Source organism: Schistocerca serialis, chromosome 11 (assembly GCF_023864345.2).
Source record: "Schistocerca serialis cubense isolate TAMUIC-IGC-003099 chromosome 11, iqSchSeri2.2, whole genome shotgun sequence".
Taxonomy (NCBI): Eukaryota; Metazoa; Arthropoda; class Insecta; order Orthoptera; family Acrididae; genus Schistocerca; species Schistocerca serialis.
In genome coordinates, this window is record NC_064648.1 from 184,706,533 (window position 1) to 184,722,425 (window position 15,893).

A 15,893-nucleotide genomic window follows, 5' to 3' on the forward strand; every position below is an offset into this window, starting at 1 on the left:
TATGTGACCTGTAATTGTTGTGCTCCTGCTTTCCGCGATTGTCTGTGTCAATTTCAAGTTCTTGTAACAATCCCTGAAAAGCCTCAATGTCTTCTTTGCAACGTCCTGCTAAAATAATATGTCGTAAATGTTCAGGTAATTTGATTAAGCAAATGCGGATGAGTTCTGAGGGGCTGTATGGGTTTGACAGGTACTGATTCTTGTGCAACATGTCTTCAAAATATTTCACAAGACTGGAGAATTCAGATTGTTCGAAATGTTTCATCATTATGATACCATGTTTTACTCGATCTTGTGTGGTTTGAGACCAATATGCTGAGAGGAAGGCATGGTAAAATTCTCCTTCACTGTGGCAATCGTGAATGACCGATCGCATTCTTACAGCTGGTTCATTCTCTAAGTAGCCACACATAAATTCTAATCTGTGCTCCAATGACCAGTTGGGAGGAAAACAATGAGAGAATTGATGGAGCCATGCTTGTGGATGAATGTCGTTGCCAGAATTTTTAAATGTTTTGAATTTACGTGTAGTAATGAACAGCTTATAGTCAAAATCATCATGTCGGCGAGTCGCATATCGGTCATTGTTAGGTCGTGTCGGCCGTTCCATCTCAAAATTCGGTGCACATTGCCAATTTCTTTCATAACTTCCGAAATGCCCTGTGTTATTATTTTGCGGCTTTTCCGTATTTCTAAGTCCCTCTTCCCGTGTTGGAGCGCGAGTGTCCTCTGAAATACGTAATTCTTGTATTACCTGTGTCAGCTGATCTTGTACTTCCCGGATTTCTCTTTGGTGTTGTGTATTAATTTGATTCTGATTTTGTTTGAATTTCCTAATTTGTTCGTACTCTTCTGTGTCATTAAAGAGTACCGGTCTTGCGTCAATCAGATTATCATCTACCTTCGTAGATAAATTAGTGAACTGATCCACAAGTTCGGCTACTTTCTCCGATAGTGTACTTATTTCCTCAGTGTGTTTTTCTGAACCAAGTTTCAGAGTATCTACTGTGTCCTTAAAGTTTTCCTGAGTTTTTGCAAGTTGCGTAACCGAATCGGTAGATGCAACTGAGTCAAATTTAGCTTGCAAGGTCTCATGATTTTCATGAACAATAATTTGCATTTCTTTTATGGCTGCTTCGTGATTCTGTAATGCATTTTCATGCCGCGAAAAAATAGGTTGAAAATTCTCACAAATTTGAGTTTTTACGTCATTACAGACTTTTTGACATTTCGATTCAATGTGAAGTAACTCAGTAGTTAAATCTTCACGCGTTTGTTCAAGAGTTTGTTCCAATGAGTCTAACTTTTGAAGCAGTTGCTGTGTTTGTCTCTGATTTTGTTCCATTGTGTCTAACTGTTGCTGTGTTTGTCTCTGGTGTTGTTCCATTATGTCTAACTTCTTGAGATTTTGTTCCACTGTGTCTAACTTTTCAAGCTTTTGTCCCATTTGTTGCATTAATTGTAATAACAATGCACTGGTGTCTGAAACATGTTCCTCAGTGCTTTTCGGCAGTGAAGTTGCACCGGCAACATTCACATTTTGACAAGCGGAAAATGTGTCTTGACTCATTTGAGAAAACGGTGAGAACCCAAAACCTGAGTCTGCAGTATTTCCAATATTGTGTTCTGTCATTCCCGATTCCTGAGGCGAGCTGTTGCCGACCAATCGATCGATAACGCTTCCCTGTTCACTACCTGTTTCACTGTCTACACCATTGTTTGCCGCCCGCTCCATTTCCCTATGCGCAATTACCAAATTACTACTTTGAACATTAGTTAATTCATTACTCTGCGGCGCTAATACACTGCCTTCGTCTTCACTGTCATTTCTCAGTTTACTTTGGAGCCTAGTATTACGTTTTTCACACGCCATAATTGTCACAATATTTCACACGATAACACAGAAAAGCACAATTTGAAGAGCAAAATAATGTCTACTTAATTACCAGCGCAGCTGCGAAATACTTGATGCAAATCTACATGCATGCCACAACTGTTTTACTGTACAACAATGAAAAACTACAACTACAAAGGAAATTCTCTCTATGATTACGCGCCACTAATAAACAATAGCTACATCAATTACACAAACTACAAGAAAAATCAGAAGATTCCAGTGAGGTATCCTAGGCTAAGGGTCGACATATGAAACGTCCCCATTAAACAATTATACACGACTGTGCTTAAACTGACACACAATATTTTGTTAGCGCAACGCAATCTGACTTTCAAAATTCCCTACAAAAGAATGGCCCTGACTAACATTAAACTATACCTTTCACAAATCACTTACCTCACAAAAATCTTCGCTGCTCAAGCTACTGCAATACAGCGAGCGCCACTACTGCCAGCTAAATAAAAGATTCAAACTATGGAAGGCACTGATAGGGATAGTTAGCAAATGAAAGATATTAATAGAGAACAAACAATGTATTTACCTTGATATCATCATATATAAATATAGCAGCTCATGACAAATTTCAAAACTCCGCCATCTCTCTCCCCACATCCACCACTGCTGGCAGCTCACCTCCAACTGCGCAACGCTACGCGCTGTTCACAGCCAGCTGCCTAACACTACAATGGCAGACAACAATGCAAACTAGCCACAGACTGCACACAGCACAGCCAGTGATTTTCATACAGAGGTGGCGTTACCAATAAAAAAACTTAAACAGCCTACTTACACCGGTCGTACGTAAAATCGGTAAGCGGGTAAAAGGCTTCCATCCAGTCACTCACTGATCAGTCTGGCCTGGCAACGGAAGACACCAAAACGAAAGCTGAAATTTTAAATTTAGCATTTGAGAAATCTTTCACGCAGGAGGATCGTACAAACATACCGCCGTTTGAGTCTCGTACAGATTCCCGTATGGAGGACATAGTGATAGACATCCCTGGGGTTGTGAAGCAGCTGAATGGGTTGAAAATAAATTAATCGCCAGGTCCTGATGGGTTTCCAATTCCGTTTTACAGAGAGTACTCTACTGCATTGGCTCCTTGCTTAGTTTGCATTACTCGCGAATCTCTTGCCCAACATAAAGTCCCGAGCGACTGGAAAAAAGCGCAGGTGACGCTTGTATATAAGAAGGGTAGAAGGACGGATCTTCAAAATTACAGGCCAATATCCTTAACATCGGTTTGTTGCAGGATTCTCGAACACATTCTCAGTTCGAATATAATTAATTTCCTTGAGGCAGAGAAGTTGCTGTCCATGCATCAGCACGGCTTTAGAAAGCGTCGCTTCTGCGAAACGCAACTCGCCCTTTTTTCACACGATATCTTGCGAACTATGGATGAAGGGTATCAGACGGATGCCATATTCCTTGACTTCCGGAAAGCGTTTGACTCGGTGCCCCACTGCAGACTCCTAACTAAGGTACGAGCATATGGGATTGGTTCCCAAGTATGTGAGTGGCTCGAAGACTTCTTAAGTAATAGAACCCAGTACGTTGTCCTCGATGGTGAGTGTTCATCGGAGGTGAGGGTATCATCTGGAGTGCCCCAGGGAAGTGTGGTAGGTCCGCTGTTGTTTTCTATCTACATAAATGATCTTTTGGATAGGGTGGGTAGCAATGTGCGGCTGTTTGCTGATGATGCTGTGGTGTACGGGAAGGTGTCGTCGTTGAGTGTCTGTAGGAGGATGCGAGATGACTTGGACAGGATTTGTGATTGGTGTAAAGAATGGCAGCTGACTCTAAATATAGGTAAATGTAAATTAATGCATATGAATAGGAAACAGACTCTCGTAATGTTTGAATACTCCTTTAGTAGTGTAGCGCGTGACAGTCACGTCGATTAAATATTTGGGCGTAACATTGCAGGGTGATATGAAGTGGGACAAGCATGTAATGGCAGTTGTGGGGAAGGCGGATAGTCGTCTTCGGTTCATTGGTAGAGTTTTGGGAAGATGTAGTTCATCTGTAAAGGAGACCGCTTATAAAACACTAATACAACCTATTCTTGAGTACTGCTCGAGCGTTTGGGATCGCTATCAGGTCGGATTGAGGAAGGACATAAAAGCAATTCAGAGGTGGGCTGCTAGATTTGTTACTGGTAGGTTTGATTATCATGCAAGTGTTACGGAAATGCTTCAGGAACTCGGGTGGGAGCCTCTGGAGGAAAATGGTTCAAATGGTTCTGAGCACTATGGGACAACATCTATGATCATCAGTCCCCTAGAACTTAGAACTACTTAAACTTAACTAACCCGAGGACATCACACAGCACCCAGTCATCACGAGGCAGAGAAAATCTCTGACCCCGCCGGGAATCGAACCCGGGAACCCTACCGCACGACCACGAGCTGCGGACTCTCTGGAGGAAAGGAGGCGATCTTTTCGTGAATCGCTACTGAGGAAATTTAGAGAACCAGTATCTGAGGCTGACTGCAGTACAATTTTATTGCCGCCAACTTATATTTCGCGGAAAGACCACACAGATAAGATAAGAGATTAGGGCTCTTACAGAGGCATATAGGCAGTTATTTTTGCCTCGTTCTGTTTGGGAGTGGCACAGGGAGAGAAGACGCTAGTTGTGGTACGAGGTACCCTCCGCCACGCACCGTAAGGTGGATTGCGGAGTATGTATGTAGACGTAGATGTGGTCACCACACCGCTCTCCCAGCCGTATGTCAGTTAAAGGTAAGAACACAAACAAATAATTAGTGTTGTAAAATTCCTGGGAATTTAAAAGCGAAGAAATATTCCAGGGAAAATTGCTGGTAATATTCCCAAAATTCATAAATTCCTGGGAAATTATGATTAATTAGCAAGCTAGCTTAAAAAGACTTAATAGGTAAACATAAGTAAAAGCAGTAATCATATGGTCCAATCAAATTTATATGGGTCTGGACTTACCTCCTTGTTAGAAATAAACACATTTTTTGGTTTTCAATGTTATAAATATCAAAGAATTTGCCCTAGAATATGCTTGCCAAGCATCGACATTTACGACTCTTACGTTACCTTCAAGTGTCAACGACGAAACCTTTAGAAAAACCGAGTTTATAATACTGATATGCCAAATAGTGAGTAACCAAAATTACTAAAATACGCAGGGAAATTTGTTTATTCAGTTTGTTAAGTTTTCTGTCGATGTTAGAGGTATTTTATGCTATAAAGTTTAAAATAAACTCGAGCGAATTTTGTAAACATTAGTCATTTAAAATGACATTCTGGAGAAAAATTACGCGAATAAACCGGCCGAGATTTATGATTTACTTGAAAAATACAAGTGATTTTATTGACACAGAACATGGTCAAATATTAATTAACAATTCTAAAAGTGATAGTGATAGCGATATTTCGAAAATTAAATTGATAAATCATGGTTCATCGCAGGAAATGAGGAGTCTTTGAACTCTAAAATTGAAGCACCTCTAGTCATTCGTTTGGAAAAATTAAAAAAATACTAAAGATAACGGCCAGTTGAGAATTTCACCTCCAGAGAAATAATTTGCAAGTTTAGGTTTCATTCAGAGAAAGGTGGGGTTTAACATGCCGAAAAATTGTTGCCCTAGTAAATATTTTAAATTATTTTTTCCGCCAGGCTTACGGTAAATGATGTTTTGCCTGGAATTTGCTCGGAAATTAATGCATGGAATGATGAATCTTGGATTAAAATGTATGAATTTATTTAGTTAACCTAGTTTTAAGGTTCTTTAACTGTTAAGGGAGCGAAAGGCTATTTGCAATTTGTACAGAAACCAGATGGCAGTTATAAAAGTCAAGGGGCATGAAAGGGAGGCAGTGATTGGGAAGGGAGTGAGACAGGGTTGTAGCCTCTCCACGATGTTGTTAAATCTGTATCTTGAGCAAGCAGTAAAGGAAACAAAAAAAACTTCGGAGTAGGTATTAAAATCCATGGAGAAGAAATAAAAACTCTAAGGTTCGCCGGTGACATTGTAACTCTGTCAGAGACAGCAAAGGACTTGGGAGAGCAGTTGAACGGCATGGACAGTGTCTCGAAAGGAGGATATAAGATGAACATCAACAAAAGCAAAACGAGGATAATGGAATGTAGTCGAATTAAATCGGGTGATGCTGGGGGAATTAGATTGGGAAATGACACACTTAAAGTGGTAAAGGAGTTTTGCTATTTGGGGAGCAAAATAACTGATGATGGTCGAAGTAGAGAGGCTATAAAATGTAGACTGGCAATGGCAAGGAAAGCGTTTCTGAAGAAGAGAAATTTGTTAACATCGAGTATAGATTTAAGTGTCAGGAAGTCGTTTCTGAAAGTATTTGTATGGAGTGTAGCCATGTATGGAAGTGAAACATGGACGATAAATAATTTGGACAAGAAGAGAATAGACGCTTTCGAAATGTGGTGCTACAGAAGAATGCTGAAGATTAGATGGGTAGATCACCTAGCTAATGAGGGGGTGTTGAATAGAATTGGGGCGAAGAGGTGTGGTGTCACAGCCAGACACCACACTTGCTAGGTGGTAGCCTTTAAATCGGCCGCGGTCCGTTAGTATACGTCGGACCCGCGTGTCGCCACTATCAGTGATTGCAGACCGAGCGCCGCCACACGGCAGGTCTAGAGAGACTTCCTAGCACTCGCCCCAGTTGTATAGCCGACTTTGCTAGCGATGGTTCACTGACAAAATACGTTCTCATTTGCCGAGACGATAGTTAGCACAGCGTTCAGCTACGTGATTTGCTACGACCTAGCAAGGCGCCATTACCAGTTACTATTCTCCTGCCAACCCACAACAAGAGGAGCTTGTGACACAACTTGACTAGAAGAAGGGATCGGTTGGTAGGACATGTTCTGAGGCATCAAGGGATCACCAATTTAGTACTGGAGGGCAGTGTGGAGGGTAATAATCGTAGAGGGAGACCAAGAGATGAATACACTAAGCAGATTCAGAAGGATGTAGGTTGCAGTAGGTACTGGGAGATGAAGAAGCTCGCACAGGATAGAGTACCGTGGAGTGCTGCATCAAACCAGTCTCAGAACTGAAGACCACAACAACAACAACAACAACAACTGTTAAGTGTTAAAACCTTAAAAATCTAACAATGTTCATAATTACCCAATTTTTGGGAATCTTCCCGGGCCAAAGAAATATTCCCGGCAATATTCTCATTTTATAAGTTCCTTCCCACCAGGAATATATCCGGCCCACATCACTACAAATAATAAATCAGTCCATTTACTTCCTTATTTACGTAACTGTATCTACTTAATCTTTTACATTTCTCAAACATTAGTAAGGTCTGAATGATCAACTTGTGGCAACTGTGGCGTATTTTGGTTCGACAACTCCTTTAATAACAACTTCTGCATTTGTGTTCTAAAATGTAATTTATTTAATGATGGCAACTGTTTCATAAATGACAATATTGTCTTGAACCACAGAAGGTCTTTATCATTGTTATCTTCTTGGTCCTGACGCAATATAATTTTCTCTCACTAATTGGAGATATGCACATAACCCATGTTCTTTTTGCTTACGTTTATTTCTCGTTGCAACTGGTGGATTTATGGATCCTGAAGGGATGCTATCATTGCGGGTAGTTTCTGTTGCTTAGGAAATCAGCAGCATGGCCTGTTCTGTCTGTTCAACTACAGCAACCTGAAGTTCAGGCTCATAGTCGTCAACACTACTATCACAGAGTCCCATAACTGATACTGACAGTACTTTCAAAGGCATTATCTGTCCCCCTCACATCCACTTCGTCTTCCAGAGTAGCAGCACATGAAGAGTCCAAAACATCCTTAGACGTGCTCGCTGCCGAGTGTTCTGGCTGAATGGTCCCTTCTGTTTTTCGTTGTGCCAAAATGCCTTTTAAAAATAGCACGGATTCAAAATATGTCCAAGTGCCTCTATATACCAGTTCATTGTCGGTGTCAGCTAAAGAACGAGGCGTAGGTATCTTTTTCAATTCTTTTGCAAACGTGTGCGTTATACAGGGTGATTCAAAAAGAATACCACAACTTTAAAAATGTGTATTTAATGAAAGAAACATAATATAACCTTCTGTTATACATCATTACAAAGCGTATTTAAAAAGGTTTTTTTTTCACTCAAAAACAAGTTCAGAGATGTTCAATATGGCCCCCTCCAGACACTCGAGCAATATCAACCCGATACTCCAAGTCGTTCCACACTCTCTGTAGCATATCAGGCGCAACAGTTTGGATAGCTGCTGTTATTTCTCGTTTCAAATCATCAATGGTGGCTGGGAGAGGTGGCCGAAACACCATATCCTTAACATACCCCCATAAGAAAAAATCGCAGGGGGTAAGATCAGGGCTTCTTGGAGGCCAGTGATGAAGTGCTCTGTCACGGGCTGCCTGGCGGCCGATCCATCGCCTCGGGTAGTTGACGTTCAGGTAGTTACGGACAGATAAGTGCCAATGTGGTGGCGCTCCATCCTGCTGAAATATGAATTGTTGTGCTTCTTGTTCGAGCTGAGGGAACAGCCAATTCTCTAACATCTCCAGATACTGTAGTCCAGTTACAGTAGCACCTTCGAAGAAAAAGGGACCAAAAACTTTATTGGCTGAAATGGCGAACAAATGTACAACTAAATGAAACTTTATAGCTCCCTTAATTCGCCGATAGATAGTGCTTAGCTCTGCCTTTTGTCGTTGCAGAGTTTTAAATTCCTAAAGTTGTGGTATTCTTTTTGAATCACCCTGTATATTCCAGTGGAATTCAAACCATTTTATGAAGAACTGGTTTCTTTGCAAGTTAAGTCAGCATAATGCATACTAAAAGAAATAACTTCAGTGGCATTCCTCTGCACATAAAATATCTGCAGATCTATAGAAATTCAGTATTAACGATGTTTCACACGAACATTTTGTTGGATACTGAGGTTAAATACAATCATTTATATATTGTTGTTGGTTACAATCTTGTACTTTTAAGGTTACAGTCTTGTTCTGTTAAAGATATTTTTCCCATTATTTCTTTTTCAATTTACACGTGACACAACTGTTTGTTAGCGAAATAACGAAGTCAGTACACTTGTTTATTGTAATTTTGGTTTTCGAAGTATAGTATTTGTGCAATAGAGTGCTTCCTTCTTCCTGAAAAAGAAGTTACTTTTGTCGATTACAACCTTCTTCTGGGCGCCTATTTAATTGTAATACTAGTCTGTACTTTGCCACTCTTTGTATTGAATTCGAGGTATTACTACCGAACAAAAAAAAAAAAAAAAAAAAAAAAAAAGCAAAATTAAGCTTACCCACTTCATAGAACAGTAAGTATGTAACTGGATGTGCGATATTCTGTGTCTGCAGGTTCGAGCGCATTTAGACGAGATTTGGAATGCAACACGACGCTGTCTTCAGCATTGAAAATGATTTCGATACGTCAGCGGCACATTACGGAGCATTTTACGGCCTGACGTAAGCCAGACAGCGCCTACATTCTTAGACCCAAATCTTAAGAATAAGATTGAATGGATTACGACAATTCCAAGCATAACAACTAACAAGGGGAGGCAACAACGTTTGTAACGCGGATTTACTTCCAACTTCGCGCACTCGTAATACTCCGTGAGGACGACAAAATGTGTAAGCGGTAGCGCGTACTTCTCAAGCGTTACTGAGAAAATCGCAAGATGATTTTGGTCGTCAAATATATATTTGTGTGTGGCCATGTTAACCATGAAACGGCGGCAGCTGAGTCGTGCCCGCATGGTAGCTCAGAGTGTTCGGTCAGAGCGTTAGCTACCCTTTCTAACAGGAAAAACTGAGCGAACTGATCAACGAACACACTGAACAGGCGTCCTCGGACGTCCTCCCTGAACGAATTCAACGAACAATATAGAAAAGAATGATTTAAAAAAAAAAAATGTGGTTGGCGTTCAGACCCCTGGATCACTGGATCGAGTTCCGTTCGTCAGCTTTTTTTTTTATTTTCAACACAGGCGTTTTCTTTACTGTTCCTATTACAATTGATATAATGGGGAAAATACGTGTAATCGGATGAACTTCTATTAAATTTACAATGTTATTTGGCAGTCTACTAATTTTTATTATCACAAATAATGTAATATTGATAACTATCGACTACTAAACGACCTAACGCATAAAGTGATACTGAAAATGTGTGCTTGTCCGTTTCTTCAAAATTGTTCGTATTTAATCGAAAGAGAACGAGGAATTGCTTATCGGAAGACGCTATTAAAGTACTCTCGATATTGTATAACCAATTATCAGCGCCGATTTTTAAGGAAATACTGCGTTATGCATGGTTTGCGTCCAAATTATCGTCTGAAAGAGAGGTTTTTGAAAATGTTAACGAGGTTTGTTTTTCCACGGAAAACGTCGTTGTAAATTTAATACTAGTTACCCGATTACACGTATTTTCCCCATTATATCAATTGTAATAGAAATAGGTAAGAAAATGACTGTGTTGAAAATAAAAAAAGTGACGAACGGGACTCGATCCAGCGATCCACGGGCTTGAACGCTAACCACTCGGCTGCCGCCGCTTCGTTGGGAAAATGGCCACGCACAGGTAAATATTTGACGACGGAAATTCTCTCAGTAACGCTTGAGAAGTACGCGCTACTGCTTACACATTTTGTCGTCCTCACGGAGTACTGCGAGTGCGCGAAGTTGGAAGTAAATCCGCGTTGCAAACGTCGTGGCCTCCCATTGTAAGGAAAATAATTAAAAGATAACTGTCATCGTCAAATAAAAAAGCGAGACTATGACGTGTGACAAAAAAATGGTTCAAATGGCTCTGAGCACTATGGAACTTAACATCTGAGGTCATCAGTACACTAGGACGTAGAACTACTTAAACCTAACTAAGTTAAGGACATCACACGCATCCATGCCCGAGGCAGGATTCGAACCTGCGACCGTAGCAGCAGCGCGGTCTAAAGCGCCTAGAACCGCTCCCCCAACGCGGCCGGCGACGTACGACAATTTTTTTTCAACAATATGTTACTCATAACCATTTAAGTAATTATGCCTCTGTAGATGCTACACACACACACACACACACACACACACACACACACACAGAGAGAGAGAGAGAGAGAGAGAGGGAGGGAGAGAGAGAGATACGAGCAGTGGCGTCTGCTGAGGAAACTCCCCGTATGTAGTCCAGGCTGGTCTAGACGTCTATATAAAGGGTGTTTCAAAAATGACCGGTATATTTGAAACGGCAATAAAAACTAAACGAGCAGCGATAGAAATACACCGTTTGTTGCAATATGCTTGGGACAACAGTACATTTTCAGGCGGACAAACTTTCGAAATTACAGTAGTTACAATTTTCAACAACAGATGGCGCTGCAAGTGATGTGAAAGATATAGAAGAGAACGCAGTCTGTGGGTGCGCCATTCTGTACGTCGTCTTTCTGCTGTAAGCGTGTGCTGTTTACAACGTGCAAGTGTGCTGTAGACAACATGGTTTATTCCTTAGAACAGAGGATTTTTCTGGTGTTGGAATTCCACCGCCTAGAACACAGTGTTGTTGCAACAAGACGAAGTTTTCAACGGAGGTTTAATGTAACCAAAGGACCGAAAAGCGCCAGAGTTTACACCTCTATCCCTACAAAATTCAAACGCGGCAACCCCTCAGCGCCGCTACCATTGCTGCACGAGAGACATTCGCTAACGATATAGTGCACAGGATTGATGACGGCGATATGCATGTGGGCACCATTTGGTTTACTGACGAAGCTTATTTTTACCTGGACGGCTTCGTCAATAAACAGAACTGGCGCATATGGGGAACCGAAAAGCCCCATGTTGCAGTCCCATCGTCCCTGCATCCTCAAAAAGTACTGGTCTGGGCCGCCATTTCTTCCAATCGAATCATTGGCCCATTTTTCAGATCCGAAACGATTACTGCATCACCCTATCTGGACATTCTTCGTGAATTTGTGGCGGTACAGACTGCCTTAGACGACATTGCGAACACCTCGTGGTTTATGCAAGATGGTGTCCGGCCACATCGCACGGCCGACGTCTTTAATTTCCTGAATGAATATTTCGATGATCGTGTAGTTGCTTTGGGCTATCCGAAACATACAGGAGGCGGCGTGGATTGGCCTCCCTATTCGCCAGACATGAACCCCTGTGACTTCTTTCTGTGGGGACACGTGAAAGACCACGTGTACCGCCAGAATCCAGAAACAATTGAACAGCTGAAGCAGTACATCTCATCTGCATGTGAAGCCATTCCGCCAGACACGCTGTCAAAGGTTTCGGGTAATTTCATTCAGAGACTACGCCATATTATTGCTACGCATGGTGGATATGTGGAAAATATCGTACTATAGAGTTTCCCAGACCGCAGCGCCATCTGTTGTTGAAAATTGTAACTACTGTAATTTCGAAAGTTTGTCTGCCTGAAAATGTACTGTTGTCCCAAGCATATTGCAACAAACGGTGTATTTCTATCGCTGCTCGTTTAGTTTTTATTGCCGTTTCAAATATACCGGTCATTTTTGAAACACCCTGTACGTTAAACGTCTTTTATGGTTTGAAAACGTGCTTTACACGTTGACTGAAAATACTAAGCGACAGAAACTAAGAAAAAGGCGCTGATGCTTTCTTGTTGAGTAATACGTTCGTTTCAGAGCGACGTTCCGCCAAATCCGTTGTTTGTCATGTTCCGGCAACGTGAACATTGACGACTTTCCAAGAAGGATTCGTCTGCTCAATTCACCGAGGGAGCATACTTTTGCGTAGCTTAATTGTCAGTTATTCAGTAGCGGAAGAGTTATCCACGCCTGTTTAGCGGCGCAAAATGGCCCCCTCGTAATTCGCACATGCGTGTCCGTAGAGTGTTTCACAAGGCGAGAGAACGCCAACCTGGATCACGCGCCGTCCTGTAGCTTTCGCGACTGGTGTTTGTACCGAAACTTAAAAGCGGTGACTAGAGTGGGGGGGGGGGGGGGGGGGGGGAGGGATAAGAAAGGAGTGAGAGGGGCAGGGAGTGGCCACGCGGCCTGGACACTCCAGAAGAATGCCAGACATTTGCCACGCCGGACATTTGCCACACTTGCCCCTTCGCCAGGTAGCTTGAGTAGCGATCCCTCAGGTAAGGGACGCCCTTCCTCGCACTTCTTCTGTCCGCTTTCAAAGCGCCGTCTCCACATCTTACTCGATACGACCAGTAGGTAAAGGATCTTCTTCTTCGATATCTTGGCGAAATGCAGAGCTTCTTTTCCGAAATCGAAATATTTGTATCTTTTGGGAAACGAAAACAATTCCGGCGATTATGTCAGTATGTAATTACTTCTGCCAAGTACAAATATAGTTCCATCTGTCTGTACGGTAGCTTCCTTTCACGCTTAACTGATTGCAATAGAAACAGTCCATCGCCATGGGAGCAACAAGGAAGGAACGGTGTAACGAGAATTCGAATGCACGCTAATCATTTCTTTTTGATCGCTGCATTTGTGCCTACCTTAATTACTACAACTGCATACCCAAAAGACAATAAGGAAAGAAGAAACGGGTAGGTGAATGTTTGAAAAGAAGAACGACATATTCCATATTAATTTACTCTCTAAAATCCGATATCCCTTGCGGCGAAACATTAGTTAATAAAGTGTAGCAGGACAATGTTCAAAGCATGACTGAAAGTACGTTCATAAACAGAGATAAGAACATCTATGACTGGCATGTCATCTAAAGTCGACATTAAATTTTAAAATGTTAGAAATAAGGCAATGAAGTGATACAGAATGCTATGCTTGTAACGTACATTGTTATTCTACATTGTTTAGCTCTGGTATTTACAGAGTCACAGAGAAAGCATCCTAGGTTTTGGAGGGAAAAGCTGTAATTGTAATGATCTCCACTACAGCAGAAACAAGAAGCACAACTTAACAAAAAATAATGTCATGTGCGTTCCATCTCACAAGCGACATTGAAGGAGGTAGTTCTGTGACTTAATATGGACAGAGGTTATATTCGACAACCGGAATAAATTAATAACTGGCTCCTTTTAACGATCACCGGTCGCAGATGAAACAGTTGCTGAACAGTTCAAAGAAAACTCGAGTCTCATCACAAATAGCTATGCTACTCATACAATTATAGTTGGCACTGACTTCAATCTACCTTCCGTATGTTGACAAAAATACATTTTCAGACCCTACTGTGGACAGAAAACAACTTCCTTAATTGTTCTAAATGCTTTTTATAAAATTATTTTGAACAATTAGTTGACGAGGCCATTCAAATTGTAAATGGTTACGAAAACACACATGACGTCTTAGCCACAAATAATCCTGACCATCACGACGGATACAGGGATTAGTGAACACGCAGTCGTAGCGAGTCTCACTTCCGTAACGAAGAAATTCACCAAAACTAAACGCGAAATATATCTGTTTATAAAAGCAACTAAAAATTCGGTTGACATCTTTCTGAGAGACAGTCTCCAATCCTCCCATAATATGAAAGTGAAGACCATATGTGGCTTAAAGTTCAAAGAAATAGTATCAACGGCATTCGAGAGATTCATACCAAATAAATTAATAAGAGACGGAACTGATCCCCCATGGTACACAAAACACGACAGAAAGCTGCTGCAGGAGCACCGAAAAAGGCACGTATAATTTAGATGAGCGCAAAATCTCCAAGCTTGGCAAAGTTTTACTGTGGCTCGAAATTTGGTGCGGATTTCAATGCGAGATGCGTTTAATAGTTTCCACAACGAAACTCTAGAAATATGGCGAAAAATCCATAGAGATTATGGTCCTATGTTAAGTAAACCAGCGGAAAGGCTCAGTAAGTACCTGTACTGCGGGTCGGGCGGCGAGTGAGGAGGAGGAGGTTGTAATGGTACTTGAATTACGTAACCACCACGGCACCTCACCTGAACCTCTCGATACCAGCAATATTCTACTGTGTTTCTGTGAAGTAGTTAACATATTTCTGAGACAACATTCAGATTTGATTTCATTAATGTAGAGGTACTTTGATACATCGATATGTTTATGTTGCAATGATATTATTCTTATGTGAACTCTTTCTTTTGTCACTATGATCTTTGACGTACTTGTAACTCTGATTCTTGGGCGCGTAAGCGGTTATTATTATTAGTTGTTAGAGAGTCAGACCTTGAGAAGGTCAAGTCTTGGACGTAATGTTGGAAAGACACATATTGTAGTCAGCTTATAAAATGCGAACTTTAACAGTGAGGAAGATATTTTCAAGTATGTTTTGTATTGTGAAGTAATGTTTTGTATGTTACATAATACTGCAGCAAAAGCAATAAAAAGGAAATGTAACTTAAATTTAGAGTGCTGATTATTTTTTTTTTTACATCACCATTGTGCTAAACCTTTCAAAAGGTTTAATCTTCAAGAATGGTTTGTGAAGCGCATCAACAAAACTTTTGAATATCGCATAATAAAACCTAGGCCTCTTTGCATCCAAGCTTGGAACCATCACCACCTAGATTTTCAACTATTGAGCCATGATTTTACAACGAGACCAGTGTGGGAAACATGAAAAAAAAAGGTTCAAATGGCTCTGAGCACTAAGCGACTTACCTTCTGAGGTCATCAGTCCCCTAGAACTTAGAACTACTTAAACCTAACTAACCTAAGGACATCACACACATCCATGCCCGAGGCAGGATTCGAACCTGCGGCCGTAGCGGTCGCTCGGTTCCAGACTCTGGCGCCTAGAACCGCACGGCCACTCCGGCCGGCGAAACACGAAAAGATAAGTGCCTAGTTTATTCATTATTTCAAGAAATGACTTTATTAACTGTGCTCTAATGACACCTGCCACATAATACAACTTTGTTGTTGCCCGAAAATGCAGTATTTAGCAGCGTGAGCTACACCAAAATCATTATTAAATTTTGACCTTTGTTGTGGTAGGGTTGAGGGGAAGGGGGAGACAAGGGACTCAACCCTTCGAAGCAGATAAAATCATGGCAT

At 41.3% G+C, this 15,893-nt stretch overlaps 2 protein-coding genes across 2 annotated transcripts in view; one reads left to right on the forward strand and one right to left on the reverse strand.

The window, feature by feature from the left end:
* LOC126427123 (uncharacterized) overlaps positions 1–15,893 on the forward strand; it is a 525,102-nt gene that overhangs the window by 479,607 nt on the left and 29,602 nt on the right. The window lies entirely within an intron of this gene.
* Positions 1–15,893, reverse strand: part of LOC126427122 (ankyrin-2-like) — a 91,500-nt gene that overhangs the window by 75,503 nt on the left and 104 nt on the right. The window lies entirely within an intron of this gene.